Source organism: Taudactylus pleione, unplaced genomic scaffold (genome assembly GCF_031769625.1).
Source record: "Taudactylus pleione unplaced genomic scaffold, aTauple2 ptg000179l, whole genome shotgun sequence".
NCBI classification, from domain to species: Eukaryota; Metazoa; Chordata; class Amphibia; order Anura; family Myobatrachidae; genus Taudactylus; species Taudactylus pleione.
Genome location: NW_028284581.1, coordinates 8289883 through 8306629, shown reverse-complemented (window position 1 = coordinate 8306629; position 16747 = coordinate 8289883). Strand labels below are relative to the sequence as shown.

The following is a 16747-nucleotide window of genomic DNA, read 5'->3' as shown; positions in this document are numbered from 1 at the left end:
ACCCACTTTCTACAAAACTCTTGGTTGAACTTGCCAGTAGTGGGGATATTTTTTATTCTAAACCCTCTGGGAATTTTCTTCTCTCGGTAATAATCCAAAAGCGTAATCTACTTCTCTTTTTTTCAATTTGAGGAAATGAAAAAATAGCTGTTCATTGGTGGACTCGCCTCCAGAGGTTAATAGGTTTTCCTTAAACAGAATACCATTGGAAACAGAACAGAAATTGGAAATCACGCTTTAGCGTGAGGACGCGGTGGGATTTAATATATTGGCGGACCACACGTTGGGACGCACGCGCCAGCATGGTGATACTGGGAGACCAGATTTATTAGCATAGTAGTAACAGGGTAGAGGAGCCTCGGCACACATCCAGGAAGTAGCATTCAGCCATGCCTGTAATGCATATTGGAGGATATGTTATTAATTTCAATAAGATAAAATGTTTTATTCTGATTAATTTTGCCAACCCGTAAAGAATTAATATGTATTCCAAAAGGCCTAATCGACTATTTTAATTACTGTTGTTTAATAGACTTACCTTCCTGGTGGATTTAAATCTCCAGTAGAAGTAGATAACCAGTTGCTAACAAGATGGACTGGCTGAGAGACTTTTTGTTTGATCCTGTGCTAATACTAAGTAGTTTAATGTTCATCCCTTTATGATTTGAAATAAGAACTGGTATAGTCCAAACCATTTATAAAAGTGATTATTGTTTCTTAGGCTTACATTGTCACCATCCTTAAAATGATTTTCCTGGTGGATATATACTCCCAGTAGAAGTAAATAACCAGTCCCTAACAAGTAAGTTTTTTAAGGCTTACTAATATTGTAATGTGGCAATTATATATAGGTAATTACTTTATTTGTATAGAGGGAAACTAATAAGGTCAATTGTCAAATGACAGGTGGTATCCAGGTTTTAAACACAAATGTGATTAAAGGGGCCTACACACTAGGCGATGTGGTCACGATCTGATATCGTGTCCGATTTCCCTTGAACTCTCCCCGGCAGTCGTGGGCCCGATTTGGAGCAAAAACTGTCCAAATTGGCTCACGATCTAACGATCTATCATGCATTGTGTCCGTTGACCAAATCGTGAGATCATAAACTATAAATCGTTAGCTTAACAAACACATCACGATGATTGGGCAGATATATAAAAAAATTTAATAATGGGCGGGCTTAAGTAGGGGTATATAAAGCAGGCGCCATTTTAGGTCTGTGCACTTCTACTCTGTGACTAGTGAGGCTTGGTGTATACCTGCTGAACGCTGTACATTGCTATTGTGCTATACTTTGTTTTGCCTGGCTTAACAAAGTGTATTTTTGCTGCATTCTATCCTGTATTCTGTGCTGATGGATCCCTATCGGTATAGAGTGATATTCGCTTATGCTGGGGTGAAGGTGATGGAGGAGAGCATGCTGGACCAAGGAGTGGCTGCTGCAGAGGGAGAGTCGCTCTCAATGTCCTTGCTGATGGAGATTCGGGAGAACAATCCGGATGACTATAGCAATTACCTGCGCATAGATGACGCCAGATTCCTGGAGTTGCTGCGCCTGGTGACCCCTTTTATCCAGAAGCAGGATACTAAGCTGTGGAGGGCTATCGCTGCTGAGGAGAGGCTGGTGGCTACCCTGAGGTACCTGGCTACAGGACGGTCACTGGAAAATCTGAAATTTGGGACCCTCATATCCCCTCAGACTTTGGGCGTCATCATTCCCGAGACCTGCAAGGCTATTGTGAAAGTGCTGCAGTACCAGTTTTGCAAGGTAAGGAAAAAAAACACTACACATTTGTTTCTTGCGAAAGGAAAAAAAAAATTATCTTTTTTTCTTGAAAATGTAGAAAAGTACTGTATAAACAGTTTAAAACTGGCTCAAAATTTCAGCCAATATGGCTGCAAGTAATAAAACTGTCTTTATGACAACAGTATAAACATTGGCATTCCAAACATGGAATAAATAACTTAGCAATTGTGTTCTTTAAGAAATCTCCTATATGCATTTATAATGTAAGACTGCATTATCCACAAATTTTAACAGTCCCAATACCTAGCCTGTTCTATGGTATACGGTGGCTCAGATGCCGGATTGAATAGGCCAATACCCACATGGCGCAAGGACAGATAGTGGCCCCGGCTTCCAACAATTCTGTACTTGCGCCATGTGTGTATTGACCATGTCCAATCAGCATCATCACCACTGTATATCATAGGGCAGGTATTGGGAATAATAAAATTTGGGGATACTGCAGGCAACAACAGTAACAACAACAATCAAAGTTTATATTTGGCAAACCCTAGATTTTCATCATCAACATCTAAATGGGCACTATATATAGCCTGGTTTGCGGTGGGAGGGTTAGTGGGTGGTGTAGTAGGCTGCGCCTGGGATGGAGGCATCACAGAGGCAGTTGGGGCAGGTGGGAAGGGCACAGGGTCACCAATATAGGTAGCTGGATATAGATTGTTACGTAGCGCCCTGATGAGCAACTCATAGACGAGGCGCTCTGGAATTCGCTTTGAGTTTCAGCACTCATCTGCCGCATGGTGCTGTTAATATGAATGGTGAAATTATCTAGGTGGTCTGGGCGCCTTCTTAAAAGCTCTTCTGCCTGTTGGAGAAATGCGTCTGCTGGCTCCCAGCTTTGTGTTTTTTTCCCAGGGCGTTTTCGTTTTTGCTGGGTAGCTGCTGGGGGTGGTGCGGCTGGTGGTGTGCATTGGGATTTCGACACATCCCCCTCACTGTCAGCAATGCAGCTTAAATCAGGTGTAGATACCAATTCCAGTTCTTGTGTCAGAGTCTGTATTGAAAGAAAAGATTATGAAAATAATGTTAATGTTTGAACATTTTTTTTTCCCTAGCTTCCTAATACGGTTGAAGAGTGGAAAACCAACGCTGAAGACTTCGAACGGCGTTGGAATTTCCCTAACTGCGGGGGAGCAATCGATGGGAAACACATCTGCATCACACCACCTGCCAACAGTGGGTTGGCTTTCTCGGCCACTTAGGATTGTGGAAAATGCCTATGGGATCCTCAGTAACTGGTTTAGCATTTTCCACACCAGCATAAACCTGCGTGTGGACAAGATAGACTGGGTCGTGATGGCGTGCTGTGTTCTGCTTGACTTTTTACGGCACAAAACAACCCTACAAAACAACCAGGCACAGCTATGCTAGAAGAACCAGACCATCCGGAGGAGATTGGCCAGATATCATCAGTGGCAGCACCATTAATGCAAGCCACAGGCCCTGCATGGGCCAAGCAGTGTGAGAGGAGTATATGGCCTATTTTAGTAGGCTGGGTGCAGTGCCATGGCAGGAGGACTGTCTCAGATAATTGGCCATAAAGTGGACAAATATGGAACTTTAAAAAATAAGTTTTTGTTAAAATAATAAAAAAAAAAACATGGTGTGTATGCACTGTGTCTCTACTTACCAAACCAGCCTGGGACGGTTCACTCTGACCTTCAACCACCTCCTCTTTTCTCTCTCGCTCGGCCATAAGCACAAAGGACTGTCTCTGTGGTACCTGCTCCATTATAAATGACATTAGAGGATAGTACCAAAGGGAGGGGTGATAGACATCATCAGCGGTTGCTCCAGAACGCTTTGACTCCTCCACCTTCTTTTGATCTTTCACAAACACTGTACGGAGGCGCACCCATTTCACAGATGATTCATGGCAGTATTGGCGGCTGTATTCCACCAATTCCTCTAATGCCAGACGTTTCTTGGCTTATTGGAGTAGTCGCGACAACTAACCCTCCATAGACACTCCTTTGCTTCTCAATGCTCCAGGAAGCCGGTGATGAACTCACAGTGCTTATCCAAAGACATTCCTGGTGGGAAAAAAAACGACATAAAAATATGGATGCATACAATATTGTCCTAATTTTTAATAGTTTGGAATATATATATAGTTATACATTTTTAGAAATAGTTTTTTGGTTTGGTTCTGTTTTTGGTTTGGTTCTGTTCTTATGTTTTACATAATTTTAATCCTGATTGCATTTTTTTAAATTCTGTCATTTACTTTACTCTATTCCAGTGGTCAGTGGGTGGGTGGGCGATGCATTACACACATGGTGGTCAGTGGGTGGGTGGGCAATGTATTATACACATAGGTGGTCAGTGGGCGATGCATTATACATATGGTGGTCAGTGGGCGATGCATTATACACATAGGTGGTCAGTGGGCGATGCATTATACACATGGTGGTCAGTGGGTGGGTGGGTGAGGCATTATACACATAGGTGGTCAGTGGGCGATGCATTATACACATGGTGGTCAGTGGGTGGGTGGGTGAGGCATTATACACATAGGTGGTCAGTGGGCGATGCATTATACACATGGTGGTCAGTAGGCGATGCAGTATACACATAGGTGGTCAGAAGGCGATGCATTATACACATGGTCAATGGGCGGTGCATTATACACATAGGTGGTCAGTGGGCAATGCATTATACACATATGTGGTCAGTGGGCGATGCATTATACACATGGTGGTCAGTGGGTGGGTGGGCGAGGCATTATACACATAGGTGGTCAGTGGGTGATGCATTATACACATGGTGGTCGGTGGGTGGGCGAGGCATTATTCACATAGGTGGTCAGTGGGTGGGTCACATTGGTGGACAGTGGGTCAGGCATATTGGTGGACAGGGTCTGCATATACATTGCTGCTCAGCAATGTATAGTACAAATATATTCACTAAATTAACAGATTGTGCGATCAGGTTTGCAGAACAGGGAATCGCGTCCGTCTCATCCAAGTCACGATGCTGCACAAAATGGAGACTGGGCGTGTACAGGGGTATGTCAGTCAAGTGACGGAATGGACGATGGATCGTGAGTACAAACACACGTACGATCCGCACCACATCGTGTCCGAGATGCCTGCAGCAGGCAAGATCTGAATATGCGATGTATGACCAGCGGATATGCGCATCGGGATCGTGAGTGGGCACTCACGATTTGACCATATTTTACACAATTTGTCGTCCCGAGGCATCGAAATCGGCAGAATCGTGTTAAAAATCACCTAGTGTGTAGGCACCTTTTAGAGTTTGGAGGCATACAGTTATCTGAAACCCAACTGGAATTAATACATACACCATTGCAGTAAGTTCTGAAGCTATATTTACTAGCATCTAAATTTTGAAGGAGTTCTACAGTTGACTCATTATGAACGCTTGTCCATATTTTACATGTACTAGTTGTTTTTATACCAACATACTTTAATGCTAAGAGCCTAGCTTATGAATATTTTGCTGTGATGTTTTTGAACTCATGCTGTATGTTATAACTGTTTTCATAATGTATTATGGATCAGTTGTGTGTGTATGTATAATATATATATTAATCAAAACCTGCTTGGACTTTTATTTATGATGGTGAAAGTATTATGTTTGTACTTGTTATTTATGTTTTGATACTGAGACACCCCATTTATATGGATGACAAGATATCAAGATCCAAAATGGCCCCTATAGGCTGTCAAAGAGCTTGTCCCTATAAAGGGAGGCAGCAAGTATACTAACATCTGTCCCACAATGGTCAAGATATCTATGTATATGTGAGAATAAGTTTCAAATGTGTTTATATGTTTTTTTTGTTTTTTTTTATAAAAGTGTACTAAAAGGAAAGACGGTTACTAGTTGTATTTGGGTGAACTCAGGTTGAAAAAGTCTCATAGTAGGCCCGATAGGAGGAATATAAAATTCACCATTATCACCTTACAACACTCTATGTAAAAGGGACAAAAATTATACTATACAAAGGAGGAATTGGATCCCATATCTATCACTGTGTGTATGTACTGTATATATTATGCAAACGTAGAACTGGCAGTCTGAGCTTGACTAGATTTAGCTGACACAGTGATAGCAAAAGGTTGTTAACCTCTGCTTTATATAATATTCATCTTTAAACTGTGCTGTTTGTATGAGGTGCACATCATGTGTAGTTAGTTGTCACAGTATACAGTATTTCTGCTACAAGTAATAAACAAAAAATATTTCGCATTTTTAAGTTTTTTTTCCTGATAGAGAAACTGCCTTAATAGCATTTCTTTTTATAGACCTGTACTTCATCAGATTTATTATATGCTACATACATCTTATACATTTTGCATTTTTAGCTAATGTGCCAGAAAAAAATGATGCTAGACTGTAGTGATATTAAGTTATCTATTGCTTTTTACTGACACAATTTGCTGTTTCTAAAACACAGATAAAACCCTGGCAGTATGTTTTAGCTCTCACGGACAGGTATGCAGCCCATTTGAGCACTTTCACAGTGAGTTTAGTGACCCCAACGACATCACTTATCCACTGCAAATAAAGTTTTTTTTTCCCTGGTTTTTTTTGACATATTAATGAAATTTTTTTGAGAGTAATTTGGACAGATGTCTAAAGCACTGGGTCATGGGTTTGGTTCCTACCAAGGCCCTATCTTTGTTCTCACAATGTTTGCACGATTTTCTTCTGTGCAATCTGTTTTCCACCCACAGTCCAAAACCATACTGGCAGATTACTTCACTTCAGACCAGAATGAATCATAATGTTTATGTCTAATGTGGTAGGGAATATGGATTGCTAGATCCACTGCGGCAGAGACTTTTGAGAATGACTAAATGTTCTCTGTAAAGTGCTGCATAATATCTGTGTGCTATATAAATAATAAATAAAATGAAGTGATCTCCTTTATATAGACAGTAACACCAATAGTTTGTACTGCTTACAAATCCAATCAGTATCTATTATATTACCCAACTATTTACAGTGTGTCCAAGTACAATTACAACTCAGAATAGCTTGTACTTTGGCAGAAATTTAGCAAGATGTTGCTTACATACTGTTTCAGAGTCTAGCTGTGCTGGCAGCTTCCCTTGAGTCTGGATTAATATGAGCAATATAGTAGAACAGAACATCCTAATCATGCAGGTCTGCAGAGCCACATGAATGCTGTAATACACTCAGATCTTTGGCAAAATTTGTGTACTTGTGTGGTGATTTTGTACTGTTGAACTTTTAAATAATACATGGTTACTGTAATTCAATTGAGGCGGAAACTCCCTTCCCTATTAAACCCTCCCATCACTACCTGCTACTCCGCTTTTTTAATTGATTGTCTGCAGAAGAGACACAAAGATGTTAGGAGGATTTTTATTTGTTTCCAGTCTTTTGTTTTATTTAGTATTTCCCCCTGCACCTCAGCTCCCTAATAGGACTTTGTGTACACACAGAGCAGGGGTACAGAACCAGTAGCTTGGTGCAGCCCCCAAATGGCCGCAGCCTGCTCTGGATGGCCCTGGAGGGACACCAGACACCTACAGATGGGCATGGGTCCCAAAATATGGCACTTTTTTAGCACTCCCATCCTTGGAAACAGCATCTTTAATATGATACCATCACAGCCTACCTGAATGTAGCATCTGGACATGTTAGGAAGGCACAAATACCTACTAGAGCTTGTCACTGTGGGGTTCAAGTCAAGTGATAGACGGCCGAGGGAGGGTGTAGAGGTCCAACTGATCCCCTTCCGGGTGCTGTCACTTTGTCGGTGTCTTCCAGAGGGATGGTGCCATCTTGCCGGAGCCATTGCAGTGCTGAGTGGAGGGAAGGATTGCTCATTAGGGGGACAGAAGTGGCAAAGAAGGCCTCCGGTCCCTCTTCCCGGTAAGTACAGCAATTTTTTTTTTTAATTCCTTCTGTGAACTATATTTGAAAATAGCAGATGTTGATGGCCATCTTAGGGCACCAAGGCAGGGCTGTGGAAGTCGGTACACCAAGCCTTCGCCCCGACTTCTCTATTTTAGTAAAATTATTTTACTACTGTCTGACAGACTCCTTCAAATATATAATAATATATATTACAAAAACAGGGTTGGAAAAAAAAAATTTTTTTATTGTCTTAAACCATTTTTTTTGGTTTAAACCAGTTTTTTTTGTATTAATGTTTTAATGAAATAAAATTGAATCCTGCTTATTATATTAATATTGTGTAATCCAGGGAGTTTCATTCTCTATTGGACCCAAAGTTTTTCTTGTAACTTTTAAAGTCAGTGACATAATTTAGTGAAATTTAACACAGCCCCACCTCATGTCTGTGTTAGGGTTCGATATGAACTGGTACACAACTGAACAATGCGTTTTTATTGTCCAGACATACTGGAAAACTGATTCGATTAAAGGTTCATATCGGCACATAACACACAGACGCAATGAATGTGGACGCCTCAGTACACAACACCACTGTCAGAGGCAGGAATACCTACTGACTAGCAGTGGCGGCTAAAGAGGTGGGGCTGCAGCACAGTCCAAAATTCAAGTCGGGGAACCACACCAACTGCCATCCTCACTGGCATCATCACTGGCAGTTGGTGTGGTTCCCCTATTTAAATTTTGGACTGCACTGCTGACTAGGGTGGTGAACAGCTGGCTTCACTTTGCACATGCGTGAACAGCTAGCCTGGATGCTAATGGAGAACACTTTCAACACTTGCCTTGACTTGCTTTTGTTTCTCATAGACCAAGGTATGTCCGTGTCACATTTCGCTAAATGACATAAATTACTTTAAACGTTCTAAGTAAAACTTTGTGGCCTATAGTGAATGAAACGCCCTGTATTTCTATGTAACAGAAACCTTGATCAACCATGTTTTAATGGTTTCCAATATTAACAATCCAAATGTATTACTTATTACTTTATTACAATTAACCACAAAAGCAAAGCTAAAAAAAAAAACACACCTAGGATCCAGAATGTCTGCTCGAAGTTTGTTTGCAGGCCTGAGTCCCCAAGGGCAGAGGTTTACAAAATCCGCCATTGCAGTCCAGGTTTTAAGGATATCCATGCTTGAGCACAGACTGTTAAATCAATTTGACTGAGGTACTAATTAAGTAACATGTGCTTAAGCATGGCTATCCTTAAAAACTGGACTGTAATGGCAGATTTTTGAGAAACTATGTCCTAGGGAATACAGACCTGTACTGACGACTGAGGGTTGGTTTGGCAATATTCTAGGGGCTACCCCAGTCTGCAGGTTTCCCTGCTATACTTCCGCAATTCCTGGCTGACAAATTCTAATGCTGGTAGCACCAAATTTGGAGGTACTTCATACTCTGTGCTTACAATTTTGCTGCCACCAGCCTGGGCTTTCATCACTAGTACTGGTTTTACTTTCTGTTTGTATGGTGGTTGTGGGGAGTGATACCTGCTTCTTTAAAATTTTATTTTTAACACCATGCCAGATGATATAGTTATGGTTGTAGCTAGCTCGCCAGCCGGAGGCACCTTTATTGTCTCACAATTTGTTCAGGTGCTTTTACAGTGACTTTTAAAATTATGTTTTTTAAAATGGCGGGTTTTGTACTCTATTACATATGGCATTTTGCAATTCACCGGGAACCTGCAATTTTTACAATATTGGAGGCTACTACATCCTGGCCATTATGTTCATTGACAACACACTGGCAGAGGGAATGTGCAGTAGCTTGTGGAGCAAGCACACATAAGTAGTCGAGGGGCCTGACAGATCATGTAAACACTGGATCTCATCTAAGTAATGATTGAGATTTACCACACATAACTGAATTTTTCATTATGGATTGAATTATCTTAAATTTAAACATTTTAGTTTTTCCACCTTAATACTGCACAGGTTAGCATAATTTATATTTTAAATGAAACTAGATAGGGAACACCAGAATTGTCTTTTTTTGTTTGGGTGTTTGAAAGATTTTATTACATTGCTCGAAATAAGCCATGAAGGGTTGGGTGCGGAATCCTGACAGTCAAAATCCCGACGCCCAAAGTTAACCCCTAACAATCCTTTCCTGCAGCCTAACCCTAACCCTCCCTCCTTGTAGCCTAACCTAAATCTCCCTCACATACAGGCTGGCACTGCTGTATGTGTGCCTGCTACATGTGTTCCTGGTGTTTACCCTACTGTAAGCTCCCACAACGGCAGATGGGCACGGCCACATTGGATTTTGCCATATGACTACAGATCAGATTTTTGCAGTTTAGAGAATCGAGTAGGTCTTCTACAATGCAACACAATACACTTTTATTGTTATTAACAAAACAATGAGTTGTCAACAAAATATCAAATTAAACACCAGCACATTAAACCAAGCAAATAAATCAATAATACTCATAGTGCATTTTGACAGTTCAGTATACAACCAGCTGTTGGAAAAAAAACTGTTATACAAATGCTTAATGCATATACGCACACTCCTAAAATGTTTATTAAATGGTAACTTCTCAAAACTCTTATAATTCGGATGACTAAGATCAGTTAAGATATCTCTAGTTCTCTTTAGTACTCTGCCTCAAACTCTGGATCATTATGAGAGTAATTTCACACCAATCACTCTACAGACAGTCTTGACCAGGGCCGTAGCTAGGGTAGTGCGGCCGGTGCCATCGCACAGGGCACCACAGGTCAGGGGGCGCTGTTTGGGCCTGTCAAATTTCTGTTTATTATCATTCGTGCTTGTAGCTTCCTCTTATTTCGTCCTCAGCATCTCCTGTCCTCCCCTATCTCTTCCCGGGCCCTTCCCCATGAAGCTATGGCCCTTTTTTCTGTGCATTATGTCCCTCTGAAAAATGAGGGGGGCGCCAATGCTCTTTCTGGCACAGGGCACCAAAAAGTCTAGTTACGGCTCTGGTCTTGACCACACGTTCAAGAGAAACCCGCTCAGCATCACTAGTTTCCATACCATACAATAATCCCATAGGTCAGGATACTCTCTATTATACAATTATATAGTTTAAGAGCGTCTCCATACTCAAACAAGCCGTCCTTAGTGTCCTCAAAAAGAAAAGCCGTTGCTACTCCTTTTTCACTAAAAGTTTAGAGACCAAGTCAAATCCCTCGAAATATGAATTCCCAAATATGTAAAGAACTCCACCTCCTCAATAATTATACCATCAAAAACCACCTGTAACTCCCTGCTTTCCTTCATAAAATCAATTACCAGCTCTTTTGTTTAAAAGGTAAGCAGTTACCCTTACTCCATTCAGCTAATTATTGAACCTCATACATGCATGCTTCCTCATCTTCATTAACTATCAAGCCAACAACAGCAGTATCGTCCGCAAATTTCACAATCTTAACAGATTGTGAAGTTGATACTCAATCGTAAGTAAATAGTGAGTATAATAGCGGACTCAGAGCCTGAATCAGCAGTGCACTGCTGAACACAGATTCCTGATGTTTGGGAATCTGCACAGACACCAGACCCGCTCTGTGCATGTGCAGAACGGGTCTGTGAGGCCACACGCAAACTGGCAGCAGACAGTCTGCTGCCATTTGTGGGCGGGGAGAGGGCGCCGATGCCCTCCGTCTCCTGAAACGGAGGCGTGTCGCCGCTGTTGCTGGGGAGGGAAGAAACCAGGATCTCCGTTGGCTGAGGGAGATTTCCTGGCCTCTTGGCCCAAACTGCTGCGGCCGGCTGCGGGACCCCATGGGTCACCGCAACAACGTAGCTCGGTTAAGTAATGCACAGGAGGCGTGATACCTCCTGCTGCATTATCATATCTGCTAGCGTTGCATTTGCAAAGCTGCCTGCATGTAGCTTTGCAATTACGATCCTTACAGAATCAGGCCCTCAGAGCAGTGGCAGAACTCCCGGAGGCAATGGAGTGCCCTGAAGGGGGCACCAGGCTCTATTGTCCCCGGGAGCTGCATGGAGAAGGAGCGCCGCTGATCGGCGCTCCACCTCCATTGGCGTAACTACGGAGGGTGCTGGGCGTGCGGTCGCACCCCCTGCACCCTCCATTTTCCAGGCGCCCGCTGAGTGTGTTATCAGTGGGCGCCCGGCTCCTATTCAAACCCCCGGCGGCAGCCGTAGGACGGAGCTCCCTCCGTCTTCCGGGTCCTGCAGTGTACTATGGGAGTGACGTCATAACGTCACTCCCATAGTGCCGAGGAGCGGACGCCGGGGACGGAGCTCAGGAGTGAGCTCCGTCTTCCGGGTACCGCAGTGCACTATGGGAGTGATGTAATGAAGTCACTCCCATAGTGCCGAGGAGCAGACGCCGGAGATGGACGGCAGCAGCACTGGAGCGGGGATAAAGGTAAGTGTTTTTTTTTTTTTTTTTCATTTGTGTGTGCGCGTGCGGGGTGGTCCCTCACTACTGGGGGCAACTACAGGGAGCTCACTACTGGGGGCAACTACTGTGGGCTCACTACTGTGGGCAACTACTGGGGGCAACTACCGGGGCTCAATACTGGAGGTACTGCATAGGGGGACCATTAACGGAGGGCACTGCATAGGGGGACCACTACTGGGGGCATTATATAAAAGGAACTGCATAAGGGGGGTGGCGGCAGCTGGGGCTGGCATAGGTGCTGGGGAGTGGTACATTTTAGTTTCGGGGGGGGGGGCACCAACATTTATCTTGCCTCCGGGCACCTGGGATGAAGTTACGCCACTGCCTCAGAGCTCACCCCTGCGGTGCACCTGTATTTACAAAAACTTCCCCAGAAAAAAGTCCCCCTAACTTAACCACTTGGGGCCTGTCAGGAAGTTTAAAACCCAATTGTACGTATACCCATTTAAGCCTATATAAAAGAAAGCTTGGAAACCAGAGAAACCAATAGTGTTAAAAGCAGAACTAAAGTCAACAAATAAAACTCTAACATATGACCTCTTCTGCTCTAAGTGAGTCTACAATTGGTGTAGAACAGTTATGACAGCGTCATCTATAAAGCTATTTACCCTATAAGTGAATTGAAAGGGGTCGAATTCAGCAGCAAAATGGGATTTGACATGTCTCAGCACCAGACGCTCAAAGCACTTCATGACCAGAGAGGTCAGAGCGAATGGGCGATAATTATTTAAGCATTTAGGCACACCACTCTTTTGGACAAGCACAATAGTTGTTGCCTTAAAATATTTAGAGACAAGACAATGAGCAAGGGACACATTAAAAATCAACGTAAAGATCCCAGCTAACTGATTACAACACTCTCTAAGCACCCCTGGATCCCATCCGGACCAGCAGCTTTACCAAGATTTACACTACACAGACACTCCAGGACTGTTAATTTATTTAACACTAAGGGGGAGATTTACTAAAAATCGTGTTGGACTGCGATCCATTATCACACCTTATCAACGGAACGTTTTGCGCCACAAAACGCACATTTACAAATAATTTGCTTTCGTTTTTTAATTTGAAGGTGGAACTAGTTGTGTTATAGCATGTCTGCAAGTTCAGTCAAATCGCAAACCTGTGATAAGACAGAACCTGCGTCACCAAAATTCGCATGTGAAACCTGAGCAAAACTGAGAAATTTGCAAACCTATTCCGATTGGTCAAAATTCGCACATGCTACAGTGGCGTCACGATGTTGTTATAAATACGCCCCCAAACCACAGAAAACACGTGCATTGGTGGAGTTTGTATTGGTTGGAATGTGCACAATGGTTGGAGAGGAGAGATTTGGCCAGATATTATATTTGATTGTTGCTTGGTTGGTTGTGTAAGTGGTTGGGGGAGAGTGGCAAGGGAAGCCGGCGGCGCATGCGCATACTCAGTCTCTGTATTTTTCGGAAAAATACCCTGAAAAGTGCAGGGAGAGGATTTGCATGGACAGAGAATTCTCGCAAGCTCTGTCCGTACATGCAATATTCAATACATCCTTGTGATGTATTGAAATATAGCAATGCTTATTCAGGCACATTTATCATATCCCATCTGCACCTGATATTGTGATAAATATGCTCCTAAATGTTGAATAGACTATGAGGAATAATGACTATTACAATACTGCTGGCAGAAACTAATTATCGAAAGAATCAAAGCTTTATGCATTTACAATAAAACTGCAGATAACCTCCACAACTGTTTTTGTCCCTAGGTTACTAACTCACATAGATTGAACTACATGATGTTTATAGAGGGCCAGGTGCAGACAACCTAATCTTATCTGTCATTTGTTTTAGGGCAGCTGCAACAGTTGTTCTCTGTTAATAAGTTACTATATTCCATTTTATATTTGATTTTTGTATTTTCTATGACAATTATCTTTCCGTATATATATATATATATATATATATATATATATATATATATAAATAATTTCTAAGCTGACATTATTTAGTTCTCCTAACTGTAGATATGAACTATTATAAAGTAGCAACACATCTCTTTATAAAAGCATATGCTTGCAGTCATTTGAATTATTTTTTATGTAAAACAAAAATTAAGAAATGTGTTAAATAATTAAGAAGCGCTTGAAAGGTAACCACAGTAATCAATATAAATAATTATTATGAGTAAAATCTCATCCAATGCGACCACACCAGGCTGAGCTTTCCCTGACATGGTTGCATATGATGCAACCAGTCAGAAACGCCCAACGGGCAGCTGATAGAAGATAATCTTCCAACAACCACCAAACAGATGGATCTCCAGGCCCCTCTGCACCTTTAGATCCTACCCCAGTGTGTGCCAATCGCTGCTGATCAGAGGGATCAGACAGCCTGGTGGTACCCCGCACCCAGCGGCTGCAGAGAGAAGCAGCCACCAGTTCATACAGCGCTGCCCCCAGTGTATACACTGCAGAGCTGCAGAGAGAAGCAGCTACTGGGTAAATGTAAAGATAGCAGCATCACTGCCTCCAAGTGTGTATCGATTAAAATTGATGTATCGTTTATCTGATACAGTATATCAGAAATATTGATATGAATCATGGCACTAATAACTTATTTATTTTTTTGCAGTAACAGATCATTTCAATTTATTTTGCTCGGGGACGATTCTGCCACTGTGATATATATTGTTCTCAGACTGGCTCTCATATCAGAACAGCAGCCCCGCCCCCCAGACAGTGGCGTCCCTCCCCGCTGTGACACCCGGTGCCATGCGTGCGGCCCCGCTGAAAAGGGGGCGTGGCCCTCTGAGCGAGGCATGGCCTCTCTAACAGAGGGCGTGGCCTCACGGCCTGAACCCCGGCCTGTGCCGTGGGTATCATGACTGGGGTGGTGCTGGGTGCCGGCTCCCTCACTGTGACAGGAGCCGAGTGCTGCACTTAATGCTACAGTGCAGCACCTGGCACCTGTCGCTGAGGGGGAGCCAGCACCTTGGTGTCACCCGTCAGCGGCGGCCCGCACCCCCCTTGTGACACCACTGCCCCAAGACCTCCTGTAGACTACTACTGCATAGTAGTAACGAAATTCATAAATATCTATTTCATATTTTGAATATTGTGATCCCGTATCGATCAAGAACATTGATACCGGTCCGCCGATCAGGTGTGGTCAATTTATATAAGTCCTAAATACGTGTTCAAGTTCATACAGTTGAAGAAAAAAATGCTATTGTTATGCTATACTGTGTTTTTTGAAAAAAATTAATAAAATAAATTTGGATGTTATAAATAAATGTTCTTGATCTAATTCAATCATAGAAAATTACAAATTCTGAGCATTTTTTGGAAAAAATATTAGTTAAGTGGTTATATACATCTCTGAAGGTATCATATGTCTCTCTGTGCCTTATGGCAAAGCTGAACATTAGATAGTTGCAATTAGTTTTTTAGGAAAGCTTGAGATCAGTTTACTTATTGTAGGCAGATTATGATGCTAAGTAGAAGTTCACAGGGGGCAGGTGGGGAGTTTGACTGGGGCGGTACACCTGTCAAACCGTAACGCAGGTGTCCTAAGGCGAGCTCAGGTAGGACAGAAACCTCCCGTGGACCTCAGGTGGTCTGAAACAGATAAAAGTGGAAAGTGGCATAGAATTCTTTCAAGCATTAGGCTTATAAATCACACACTTCATAAGAAAAAAAAAAAATTGACAGGAGGAGAATGCTGTGGGGCATCTTGAGGATCAGAGAGGTTCACATGTCAAGCCAATTGAAGGGCATCATCAAGGGTCTTATCAGCTAGGACAGGTTGCCATATGTGGTCCTCAAGGCACCTCAACAGTTCTTGTTTTAGAGATCCATGGTTGAGCACAGGTGGTTAAATCAAATTGACTGAGGTACTAATTAAATCACCTGTGGCCAACGTGGATATCCTTAAAACCTGGACTGTTAGGGTGCCTTGAGGATCGAGTTTGGGAACCTCTGCACTAGGATATTGCCATCAGATCAAACCTGAAGGGTAAAAGGGATGCTCTAGTAATATTTATAGTTGCTGCCTCTCAAAGTCTTGGAGATTTCTTTCATCTCTCTTTGTCTAGCCAGTGTGATGGAGGAAAGATCTTGGAAAATGAGGAGTTTGGATCCCTCAAAAGTAATCTCAGGAGACAGCCAGGCCTTTGTATAAATCTGGACCATTGCTGTGTAGTAGTGTATTCTCAGAATCACATCTTTGTGAATGGTGACATCTTGAGACCTACGGCGAATTGCCTGGTGAGCTCTATTCAGAAGCAGCATACTGTATCATCTGAGATGGAGAGAGTAAGAATAATAAAGAGGCGGAGAAGATAGTCCATAAGATGGCCTGATTCCACGGACTCAGGTATGTTGCAGATCCGAAGGTTGTTCTGGCGGCCTCTATTCAGATATTCCTGCTTGTCAGCCAAATGTAAAAAAGTGCATATTTTGAGCTACTTCCTATTTAAATTAGTTTTGGAAAATGATAAGCTCCTCTGGTTTCTTCTCAAGAGCATCAACCATGGAGCCTATATCAGCCATTTCAGTCTTAAGACCACAGAGAGCTTCTGAAACTTCCTCACGGATTGCAGATGAGAGTGAAGGATTCTTAAAGTATCC

The 16747-nt window shown here is 42.6% G+C and overlaps 1 long non-coding RNA gene across 1 annotated transcript in view; it reads left to right on the top strand.

Annotated features, from left to right (window-relative positions):
• The window catches only part of LOC148519890 (uncharacterized), a 65771-nt gene extending 49315 nt beyond the window's left edge, over positions 1 to 16456 (top strand). Inside the window, exons 3-4 of the long non-coding RNA XR_015878891.1 lie at positions 7581 to 7685; positions 16213 to 16456. This is a non-coding gene — a long non-coding RNA (uncharacterized LOC148519890). The remainder of the gene's footprint in view (positions 1 to 7580; positions 7686 to 16212) is intronic.
• Positions 16457 to 16747: the final 291 nt, after the last annotated feature.